Below are 12500 nucleotides of genomic sequence, written 5' to 3' on the forward strand. Positions count from 1 at the left end.
TTTCTCTCAAGCATTGAGAGATGTGTGTGTTCTTCTTCACAGGGCATCATTTCCTCTCAAATCAGTGAAGCATGACCCCTCTATAGCAACAGGTTTTTACACATTATAATGCTTACACAACACATTATAATGCTTACTTTTTATATGACTGCATGCTGTTTTCTGAAACTAGTTTTTTTTCCTCCAAAACTCTATACTCATCACCAAACCATGCAAAACATTGCGTCAGCTCATAATGTGTGCAGCGTGTTGGATTGTATTCTATGAATGTCAGAAAAGACCAGCCACTTGCTTTCCCAGATTTGCCATACACCAAGTTCACCATGACTGGCATTTGGACTATTAGTCTCGTCATCGTTCTTTCTTTCTTTCTTTCTTTTCTCTCTGTCCATCCCTTCCTACCTCCCTTCCTCCTACACCCAGGCTTCTTTTCTCTCTCTCTCTCCCCCCCTCTCTATCTTTGATCTCTCTCTGCATCTATGTGTTTTCTCACATTTTTTATAGTTTCCACCACCTCCTTAGCCTTTGTGTGTGTGTGTGTGTTGTGTGTGTGTGTGTGTGTGTGTGTGTCGCATTCTCAGTCTCCCCACTGCCTCCCTCCCTCTCTCTCTCTCTCTCTCTCTCTCTCTCTCTCTCTCTCTCTCTCTTTGTCTTTGCCTTCCACTGCTCTTTCAGAAGCTGGAGACTCTCTGTTAAAGTACTTTCGACAGGATTGAAGTCAACTGTTATGCAAAGCGGCTACATGGGCGTAGAAAATGTGAATCCCACAAACGGATCCTCCTGAAGGACGCTGTGATAACATAACCAGGCTGACAGGGTGTCAGAACACAGAGACCACACGGTCTGGTGGAGGTAGAAGCTCAGATCGGTAGGAGCCCTGCTGCAGCTCTGCCACAACTTTGTCTGGTCAGATCCAGCACTGTTTTGGTCATGGTGTTGCACAGATATAGCATGGTTCAGATCATAGTGTGGTACAGATTTAGCATGGTTCTGGTCATAGTCTGGTCAGATCTAGCATGGTTCTGGTCATAGTGTGGCACAGATATAGCATGGTTCAGATCATAGTGTGGTACAGATATAGCATGGTTCAGATCATAGTGTGGTACAGATATAGCATGGTTCAGATCATAGTGTGGCACAGATTTAGCATGGTTCAGATCATAGTGTGGTACAGATATAGCATGGTTCTGGTCATAGTCTGGTCAGATCTAGCATGGTTCAGATCATAGTGTGGTACAGATATAGCATGGTTCAGATCATAGTGTGGTACAGATATAGCATGGTTCTGGTCATAGTCTGGTCAGATCTAGCATGGTTCAGATCATAGTGTGGTACAGATTTAGCATGGTTCAGATCATAGTGTGGTACAGATATAGCATGGTTCAGATCATAGTGATCTGAACCATGCACGCAACCATGCACCATGCACTCAAACTCCACAGGATCCCCTGAATACCCATCACCATCCCCACCCAAGCACATGATGTTCCCTGCAAGAATGGAGAGACTGCTACCAGTAGCCATGCAGAGTTTTACTAGCCCAAGATCATTAGCACCAAAGAAGGGCACCTCCACCCCCAGCCTAAGCCCTCCCCCTCCCCCGTTTAGAAGGATCTCTTAAGCAGCAGCAACCTCTTAGTTCATTTTCTCAGCCGGCATATAGCATGGAATGTGCAGTGGAAAATACAGATGGCAGCAGCAGGGGACAATTATATGATGACTGTATTGCATGATATTCTCAGGGTCCCTGCAATATAAATGGTACTGACAGTAGTTTTGAGAACATGCCGGGACCCAGTAAGCCCATGACATTCTCTATTCCTGTATTGACAAGAAATAGAACACAAATGCATCGAGCTTATAGGGTAAACCAGTCCAATCTCCTACCCGTACCACATCAACCTCAGATTTCCCCCATGGATCATATTTCCCCAACACTTAAACTAGCAAAACTAGCACTCCTAAATATCAGATCTCTTTCAAACAAATCATTCTTAATTCATGATCTAATTTGCACACACAACCTTGATTTTTTACTTTTAACTGAGACATGGTTAGATCAAGCAAACAGTGCTGCTACTCTCATCGAATCAGCTCCCCCCAAACTTCAGTTTCTTGAGTGCTACCAGAGCAAATAAAAAAGAGGGGGGGATAGCCACAATTTTCAAAGGCGTCTTTTCAGTGCAATCAATCAGTCATTGGTGACTTTACTTCATTTGAATATCTGTGTGCATGCATTAAGTCTTCTCCTCAGATTTTATTACTGACAATTTACAGGCCTCCAAAACATTCAGCTAAAGTTTTTCTTGAAGAGCTGGGTGAACTGCTATCAGTTGTTTGCATAGAGTATGACTGTCTTATTATATCAGGGGATCTAAACTTGCATGTGGATAATCCTGAAAACAATTATGCCAAGGAATTCATTGCACTAATCGATACTTTCTCCCTAACACAGCATGTACAGGGGCCAACACACTCTCTCGACCATACCCTCGACCTTGTTATCACAAAGGGTCTCGATGTCTCTACAGCTGTTAAAGACCTGGCCTTATCTGATCATTTCTGCGTGTTCTTTTGATGTGTCTATGTCCCCACACACTCAAAACACAGCTATGATGGTAAAAAATCATAAATGATCAGACAAGTGCTCTCTTTTGAGCAAGCACTTTCACTAAAGTCAAGTCAACTGTCAGACTCTGAAGACTTATTTGATCACTTTTAATGCAAAAAATGGCAAACATTATGGATGACATTGCTCCATTACAATTCAAGAAAGTTAAGGACAAACAGAAAGCACCATGGAGGCAAAATCCAGCAGTTAAACTTCTAAAAGAGAGTGTAGGAAGACTGAAAGAAAATGGCGTAAATACAAACTTCAGATCCACTATGAAATCCATAAAGAGATGCTCAAGACATATAACTCTGAAATATGCAAAGCAAGACAGTCTTTCTTTTCTAACATTATCAATAGAAGTTCAAATAACACTTTTATTCTATTTTCAACTGTTGATAAGTTAACAAATCCCCCTCACAATTAGCCTGAACTTCTCTCAACTAATAAATGCAATGAGTTTTCATCTTTTTTTAAAGGTAAAATTGACAAAATCAGACTCAACATATCTGCTCAATTACAAATTCAACAACCTGAACTTCCAGCAACAAACAGAGGGAAACTAAACTTGATGTCAGAGTTCAGCTTGAAACTTCTGAAACACTTGAAAAAGCGGTACAGAATCTCAGCCCTTTCACATGTGTCTTAGACACTCTGCCTACCAATTTCTTCAAAACTGTTTTTTCACCTCATAGGCAGGATGTCCTTCAAATTGTAAATGTATCATTGCTGTCTGGCACTTTTCCTAAGTCACTGAAAACAGCTGTTGTAAAGCCACTTCTCAAGAAGAATAACCTGGATGCCTCCATGCTAAACAATTACAGGCCCATATCCAATCTACCTTTTATTGGCAAAATTATTGAAAAAGTAGTCTTTAATCAATTAACCACCTTCCTAACATCAAATGGGTATTTTGATTACTTTCAGTCTGGTTTTCGGGCAAAATCACAGCACTGAAACAGCTCTAATTAAAGTTTCCAATGACATGCCCTCAACACAGATTCAGGTAAAACATCAGTCCTAGTGCTACTGGACCTTAGTGCAGCATTTGACACTGTTGATCACAATATTTTACTACACAGACTAGAACACTGGGTTGGATTTACAGGCATAGTTATCAGCTGGCTAAAATCATATCTACAAAGAAAGGAGCTTCTTTGTTGCCATCGAAACTGTACCTCAACACCAGCGTCCTTGACCTGTGGTGTTCCCCAGGGGGTCGATCTTGGGGCCACTATTATTCAACCTCTATATGCTCCCACTTGGACAAATCATTCAAAAATAATTTGATTTCATATCATAGCTATGCAGATGACACACAAATTTTTAGCTCTATCAACAAACAACTATGGTCCTCTTGAATCTATGTGTCAGTGTATGGGAACAAATCAACACCTGGATGTCTCAAAATTTTCTTCTGAACAAAGAAAAAACTGAAGTAATTATATTTGGTAAAAATGAGGAAAAGACTTAGGGTTGCCACTCTCCTTGACACAAAGGGTTGAAGGCAAAGGATACTGTTAAAAAATATTGGTGTATTAATTGACAGTGATCCAAATTTCAACAGCCACATGAAAGCGATAACTAAATCAGCTTTTACCACCTCAAAAAATATTGTCAAACTCAGAGGGCTGATGTCAAAACATGACTTAGAAAAAACTCATTCATGCATTTATCTCCAGCAGGGTTGATTACTGCAATGGACTGTTCACAGGCCTTCCTAAAAGACTATTAAACAGCTTCAGGTGATACAAAATGCAGCAGCTAGGACTCTAACAAAACTAAAAGACGACCACATTACTCCAATTCTTAAGTCCTTGCACTGGCTTCCAGTAAGTCACAGAATTGACTTTAAAGCACTATTGCTTGTTTATAAATCAGTAAATGGAGCAGGACCTAAATGCTTGTCAGACATGCTTCAGCAGTACACCTTCTCGTCCTCTCTCAGGTCCCAGGTGAAAAACCTGCTAGTAAAACCACAGTTAGAACTAAACATGGTGGAAACGGCTTTTTAGCTGCTATCTTGCTCAACTATTGGAACCAACTTTCGGATGACATTAAAAGGCCCCAACTGTAGCCAGTTTTAAATCTAGACTTAAGACCAAACTGTTCTCAGGCGCTTTCTGCTAACTGTGCCGAGTTACAAATTCTGAATCTGCCTCGATAATTATTCTACTTTTTGTCTTTTATTACTTTTTTACTACTTTTGCCTTTGTTTTGCTTACTAATTATTCTTTATTTTTAAATGATTTTACCTTGTGTTTTATGTTTTCTTTTTTTATTATGATCTTTACCTTTTAACTACTCTTTGACTATATTGCCCTTCTATGCTTTTATTTGTTATTATCGTTTGGTTTTGTTTATGTAAAGCACATTGAATGACCTCTGTGTATGAAATGTGCTATATAAATAAACTTGACTTGACTTGACTTGATAGTGTGGTACAGATATAGCATGGTTCAGATCATAGTGTGGTACAGATATAGCATGGTTCAGATCATAGTGAATTACAGATATAGCATGGTTCTGGTCATAGTCTGGTCAGATCTAGCATGGTTCAGATCATAGTGTGGTACAGATATAAGCGTGGTTCATAGTGTGGTACAGATATAGCATGGTTGTCATAGTGTGGTACAGATATAGCATGGTTCTGATCATGGTGGTACAGATTCATGGATCAGATAGCATGGTTCTGATCATAGTGTGGTACAGATATAGCATGGTTCTGGTCATAGTCTGGTCAGATCTAGCATGGTTCAGATCATAGTGTGGTACAGATATAGCATGGTTCTGGTCATAGTCTGGTCAGGTCTAGCATGGTTCTGGTCATAGTCTGGTCAGTAGCATGGTTCAGATCATAGTGTGGTACAGATATAGCATGGTTCTGGTTATAGTCTGGGTCAGATCTAGCATGGTTCTGGTAGTGTGGTACAGATATAGCATGGTTCTGGTCATAGTCAGTCAGATCTAGCATGGTTCTGGTCATAGTGTGGTACAGATTTAGCATGGTTCAGATCATAGTGTGGTACAGATTAGCATGGTTCTGGTCAGATTTAGTCTGGTACAGATATAGCATGGTTCTGGTCATAGTGTGGTACAGATCTAGCATGGTTCAGATCATAGTGTGGTACAGATCTAGCATGGTTCTGGTCATAGTCTGTGGTACAGATATAGCATGGTTCAGATCATGGTATAGTCTGGTCAGATTAGCATGGTTCTGGTACAGATATAGCATATGGTCATAGTCTGGGATCTAGCATGGTTCAGATCATAGTGTGGTACAGATATAGCAGATATAGCATGGTTTCATAGTGTGGGTCATGGTTCTCATAGTGTGGTACAGATATAGCATGGTTCAGATCATAGTGTGGTACAGATATAGCATGGTTCTGGGTGGTCAGATCTAGCATGGTTCAGATCATAGTGTGGTACAGATATAGCATGGTTCCAGGCATTGTTAACAGATATAGCATGGTTCTGGTCATAGTCTGGTCAGGTCTAGCATGGTTCTGGTCATAGTGTGGCACAGATATAGCATGGTTCTGGTTATAGTCTGGTCAGATCTAGCATGGTTCTGGTCATAGTGTGGTACAGATCTAGCATGGTTCTGGTCATAGTGTGGTACAGATTTAGCATGGTTCAGATCATAGTGTGGTACAGATTTAGCATGGTTCTGGTCATAGTGTGGTACAGATATAGCATGGTTCTGGTCATAGTCTGGTCAGATCTAGCATGGTTCTGGTCATAGTGTGGCACAGATATAGCATGGTTCAGATCATAGTGTGGTACAGATATAGCATGGTTCTGGTCATAGTCTGGTCAGGTCTAGCATGGTTCTGGTCATAGTGTGGCACAGATATAGCATGGTTCAGATCATAGTGTGGTACAGATATAGCATGGTTTTGGTCATAGTCTGGTCAGATCTAGCATGGTTCAGATCATAGTGTGGTACAGATATAGCATGGTTCTGGTTATAGTCTGGCACAGATTGGGGCAGCCGTGGCCTACTGGTTAGCGCTTCGGACTTATAACCGGAGGGTTGCCGGTTCAAACCCCGACCAGTAGGCACGGCTAAAGTGCCCTTGAGCAAGGCACCTAACCCCTCACTGCTCCCCGAGCACCGCTGTTGTTGCAGGCAGCTCACTGCGACGGGATTAGTTTGTGCTTCACCTCACTGTGTGTTTCACTAATTCACGGATTGGAATAAATGCAGAGACCAAATTTCCCTCGCGCGATCAAAAGAGTATTTATACTTACTTACTTATACAGATTTGGCACTGGCTGTGCTTCAGAGCCTCATTTGGCCTTGATATGGATTTGACGTGGCCCAGTTCTGGCCCTGATCTGTTTCTGAGTCCACAGTAGTCTTAGTGTCTGTTGGTTCTTTGTAGGGCTGCACGATTTGGAGACGATGTCATTTTTTAAAGTCAAGCTTTGTTTCAATATTCCAAATTGGCTGTGACAAAAAGCTGACCTTCTGAGCCGCACTCACAGACCACAAGTTGCACGTTCGCAAAACATTTGTAGCAATCTCAAGGCAAACAAAGGCAAAGTCTATTTGAACTTTTTACTTTAAGTAGACACTTTAACTTTGACTTTCTACCCTTTCTGTACTTCAATAAAAAGTTTCAGCGTTTCCTCTCCTCCCTCCCTTCCTCCCTCACTCTTCGGTGAGTTCACCTTTCCTTGACACCCTCTGATTTCGGCTCTGTTGTACAAACTCCTCTTCGCTTCTCCAGCTGTGTGTGTGTGTGTGTGTGTGTGTGTGTGTGTGTGTGTGTGTGTCCAGCTGGGTGCAGCCTTCAGCTCGGCTGAATCAAAGTAATTGCGTTTAGGAAAGGGGGGAGAGAGGAGGAGAACAGGCTTTTGGGGGGCCTGGGCAGGAGTGGTCAGGGGACCAGAGCGCCTGTGTCCACCCCCTGAGCTCAAAAAAAGGTGTCCCAGACTGGTGGAGAAGAGATGGTGTATGGTGTGTGAAACTACACACACACACACACACACACACACACACACACACACTGAGAGGGAAAGAAAGAGAGAGAGAGAGAGAGAGAGAGAGAGAGAGAGAGAGAGAGAGAGAGAGAGAGAGAGAGAGAGAGAGCAACTCCAGCAGTGACAGTTAGTCTAGGATGCTTAATCAAAGGATGAGAAACCAGACCTCATGGCTATCTCCAGCTACAACTACACATATAAAGGACCTCAATCATCGCCCCAGAACACACCCATGAGAATACCCTCCTCCTCACCACCTGTGACTCTCCACCCAAAAATACCCCAACATCCATCCCCCACCTCCACACATAGCCAGAGTTCCCTCCGTTCTGTGCCACGGCTGTGTGTGGCTGTGGGTGTGTGTGTGTGTGTGTGTGTGTGTGTGTGCGTGCGCGTGTGTGTGTGTGTGTGTGTGTGTGTGTGTGTGTGTGTGTGTGTGTGTGTGTGTGTGTGTGTGTGTGTGTGCGCATGCGTGTGTGTGTGTGTGTGTGTGTGTGTGCATGTGTGTGTGTGTGAGTGTGTGCGTATGAGGGGCCGTCTAGGCCTTAATTCATACTTGGTCTTACACACACTATCATAATCTTGCACATACACCACTATACTCATGCACACACTCACTATTATAGTCATTTTACATGTATGAGAGGGTATGAGAGTATGTGGTATAATTAGTAGTGTATGTGAAGGAGTATAGTAGTGAATGTGAGGAGTATAGTAGTGAATGTGAGAGAGTTTAGTAGTGTATGTGAGAGAGTTTATAGTAGTATATGTGAGAGAATATAGTAGTGTATGTGAGAGACTTATAGTAGTGTATGTGAGAGAGTTTGGTAGTATATATGTGAGACTACAGTAGTGTATGTGAGAAAGAGTTTACTAGTGTATGTGAGAGATTTTGGTAGTGTATGTGAGAGAGTATAGTAGTGTATGTGAAGAGAGTTTAGTAGTGTATGCTGAGAGAGTTTAGTAGTGTATGCAAGAGAGTATACTAGTGTATGCCAGAGAGTTTAGTAGTGTATCACGAGAGAGTTTAGTAGTGTATGCGAGAGCGGATTAGTAGTGTATCTGAGAGTTTAGTAGTGTATGCGGAGAAGGTATAGTAGTGAATGCAAGAGAGTATAGTAGTGAATGTGAGAGAGTATAGTGGTGTATCGAGAGTATAGCAGTATAGTATTATATATGTGAGAGATTATAGTGGTGTATGTGAGAGAGTTTGTGGTGTGTGGAAGGAGTTTGCAGTTTCTCAGTTCCTGATTGGTTTGTCAATGTCACTTCTCTCTAGCTAGCCAATTAAAATCAAGGGGAAGCGGACCTACACTGTCAACAACGTTCGTGTAGACCTAGTGGTCGAGGGAAAAAATCAGCCAACTCTATGTGACTAAATATTAAACTACTACTGCAAACCGAATGCAAATTAGGGCTACAAAGACATGAGAAGTGGCTATTCTATTGTAATAGCCTAGGCTACCAGCTCCTTTTGTCTGGCAAAGTCATATTTTAGTGAACTGAGTCCTAATGTATGGGGTTTCAATGCGTGAATAAATACTCGATAATGTAAATTTGTTAAAAAACAATCCACGATATTATCGCAGACGATATATATCGCCCACCCCTATCTCATACATACATGTAAAATGACTATAATAGTGAGTGTGCATGAGTATAGTGGTGTATGTGCAAGATCATGATAGTGTGTGTAAGACCAAGTATGAATTAAGGCCTAGACGGCCCCTCATATGTGCGTGCGTGCATGCGTGTCGTGCATGTGTGTGTGAGTGTGCGCGTGCGCGGCATGCGGTGTGTGTCGCGTACATCGTACGTGTGTGTGTGTGTGTGTGTGTGTGCGTGTGTGTGTGTGTGTGTGTGTGTGTGTGCATGTGTGCATGTGTTTGTGTGTGAGTATTGTCGCGTACGCGTGTGTGTGTGTGCGTCGCATAGCGATGCATGCGTGTGTGTGTGTGTGTGTGTGTGTGTGTGTGTGTGTGTGTGTGTGTGTGTGTGGTGTGTGTGTGTGTGTGTGTGCATGTGTGTGTGTGCGCATGTGTGTGTGTCTGTCCCACTCCCCTGTCTCTATGCTCCCTGAGCCAGGGCAGACTGCTGGGATCAGAGTTGGAGGAGACTGGCTTATGTAACGCGCCATTCAAGATTGCAGCAGAGGCGTAAAAAACACTTTGTGCTAGAAATGGAGAGACGTTGAGAGAGAGAAAGAGAGAGAGAGAGAGAGAGAGAGAGAGAGAGAGAGAGAGAGAGAGAGAGAGAGAGGGAGAGTGAGAGCTCTTTGCGTCTTCTATAAGAAATTACGAACAGTTACCTCACATCACACATCCATTTGACATTTTTTTCCCTTGTCATATCAGACTTGTCACACCTCCTCTCTCTCACACTCTCTCACACTCTCACACACACACACACACACACACACACACACACACTCCCAAACAGTCTCACACTGCCTACAGTGTGTTCCATGGAGCAGAAAATATTACATTTCAACATAATTCTCATCTTCTCCATCTAATAAGTGGGCTATGTGCTACATAAAAACAAATTAAGTTGGCCGAGAAAAAACCCCCAAAACTTAATAGATAGAATAGTCTCTCGCTTGCTCCTTCTCTCTCTCTCTCACTTAATGTATAGAATACTCTCTCTCCTTCTCTCTCTCTCTCTGTCTCTCTCTTTCTCTCTCCTCTCCCATTCTTTATTATTTCTCTCTCTCTCTCTCTCTCCATCTCTCCCTGAGTGTACATAAAAGAGAGCGGTGATGAAAACGCTGCCATGTCATTCCTCCTCTCCCTGTTGCGTTGTCTTCACAGCCCAGTGTGCTCCTAGCCCGCAGATATAATTGTTTTAATTTGTTAACTGCGCACTCACTCAATTAGGAAGACAGAAGGAATGAAGCGAGGAGGAGAATGGGAGAGGATAGAGAGTGGCAGAGGCCAGGAGAGAGGAGAAGAGAGGAAGAGCGAAGAGAGGATAGGAGAAGAGAAGAGAGGAGAAGAGAGGAGTAGAGCAGAGAGGAAGAGAGAAGAGAAGATAGGAAGAGAGAAAAGAAGAGAAGAAAAGAGTGGAGAAGAGAGGAAGAGAGAAGAGAAGAGGAGAGGAGATGAGAAGATAGGAGAACAGAAGAGAAGATGAGAGGAGATGAGAAGATAGGAGAACAGAAGAGAAGATGAGAGGAGAGAGGAGTAGAGAGGAGAGGAGATGAGAAGAGAAGATGAGAGGAGATGAGAAGATGAACAGAAGGAGATGAGAAGATAGAAGATAACAGAAGAGAAGATGAGGAGGAGAGAGGGGAGTAGAGGAGATGAGAAGAGAAGATGAGAAGAGAAGGATACCAGAAGGAGATGAGAAGATAGGAGAGAGGAGAGGAGATGAGAAGAGAAGATGAGAGGAGATGAGAAGATAGGAGAACAGAAGAGAAGATGAGAGGAGAGAGGAGTAGAGAGGAGAGGAGATGAGAAGAGAAGATGAGAGGAGATGAGAAGATAGGAGAACAGAAGAGAAGATGAGAGAAGAGAGGAGTAGAGAGGAGAGGAGAGAGAGAAGAGAAGATGAGAGGAGATGAGAAGATAGGAGAACAGAAGAGAAGATGAGAGAAGAGAGGAGTAGAGAGGAGAGGAGATGAGGAGAGGAAAAGAGAAGAGAAGATGAGAGGAGAGAGGAGTAGAGAGGAGAGGAGATGAGAAGATAGGAGAACAGAAGAGAAGATGAGAGAAGAGAGGAGAGGAAGAGAGAAGAGAAGATGAGAGGAGATGAGAAATAGAAGAGAACAGAAGAGAAGAGAGGAGAAGAGAGAAGAAGAGAGAAGAGAGGAGGAGAAGAGAGGAGAAGAGGAGAGGAGATGAGAAGATAGGAGAACAGAAGAGAAGATGAGAGAAGAGAGGAGTAGAGAGGAGAGGAAGAGAGAAGAGAAGATGAGAGGAGATGAGAAGATAGGAGAACAGAAGAGAAGATGAGAGAAGAGAGGAGTAGAGAGGAGAGGAAGAGAGATGAGAAGATAGAGGAGATGAGAAGAGGGAGAAACAGAAGAGAAGATGAGAGAAGAGAGATGAGAGAAGAGAGAATAGAGAAATGAGAAGAAAGACACAGAGAAGATGAGTCCTCAGTCTGCTTGGAGGAAAAATAGTGTGAGAAAAGGATACAGTTGTGAAACAAAAACACACACACCACACAGTCCACATACACACACACAAAAAACACACACACACACACACACTCCAGTGAGTAATCATTTGTTCTGGAGTGCTCTCCACCCTCAGAGTTGGAAAAGCATGATCCTTCTTGTAATCCCATCTTTTTTCTTGTTTTGGTCTCTTGTTTTGGTCTCTCCTTGTCTCTCTCTCTCTTGTCCCTCTCCTTGTCTTTTCTCTCTCTCTCTTTTTGGGATTTGCAGCCCCTTTTCAAGGTTTTCCTCAATAAACATCAGTTTTTAATGAGTGTTTTGTGTGTTGTGTGTCTGAGAGTGTGCTTTAGTGTGCTTTAGTGTGTACTCTGGTGTGTGTGTGTTTGTGTGTGTGTGTTTGTGTGTGTGTGTGTGTGTGTGTGTGTGTGTGTGTGTGTGTGTGTGTGTGTGTGTGTGTGTATGTATCCAAAGGGGAGTTGGAGGCCCTTTGGCCTACGAAGGCGGCTGTGCTGGTCGGTCGGTGCACAGTCGAGACACGCCTGGATTTGGTTGTTGTTGTTTTTGTTTGTCCTTCTTAATCCACCGCAGGCATCCTTCTCTTCTTCTCTTCTCTTCCTACTTTCTTCTCTCCTTCCCTTTCCTGGGCATCACTCTCTCCATCTCCCCTCCACGGCTGAAAAGCTCCTTGGATATTGGAGGTCACAGAAGTGGCTCAGTGTATAGCCATTAACGATGTCTTCTAAATGCAGTATGTGAAGATAGCTGGCTCTTATTAAT

General features: G+C 42.9%; 1 protein-coding gene across 1 annotated transcript in view; it reads left to right on the forward strand.

The window, feature by feature from the left end:
* Positions 1-12500, forward strand: part of LOC125287295 (protein sidekick-2-like) — a 358155-nt gene that overhangs the window by 99512 nt on the left and 246143 nt on the right.

This window comes from Alosa alosa, chromosome 22 (genome assembly GCF_017589495.1).
Source record: "Alosa alosa isolate M-15738 ecotype Scorff River chromosome 22, AALO_Geno_1.1, whole genome shotgun sequence".
NCBI lineage: Eukaryota > Metazoa > Chordata > Actinopteri > Clupeiformes > Clupeidae > Alosa > Alosa alosa.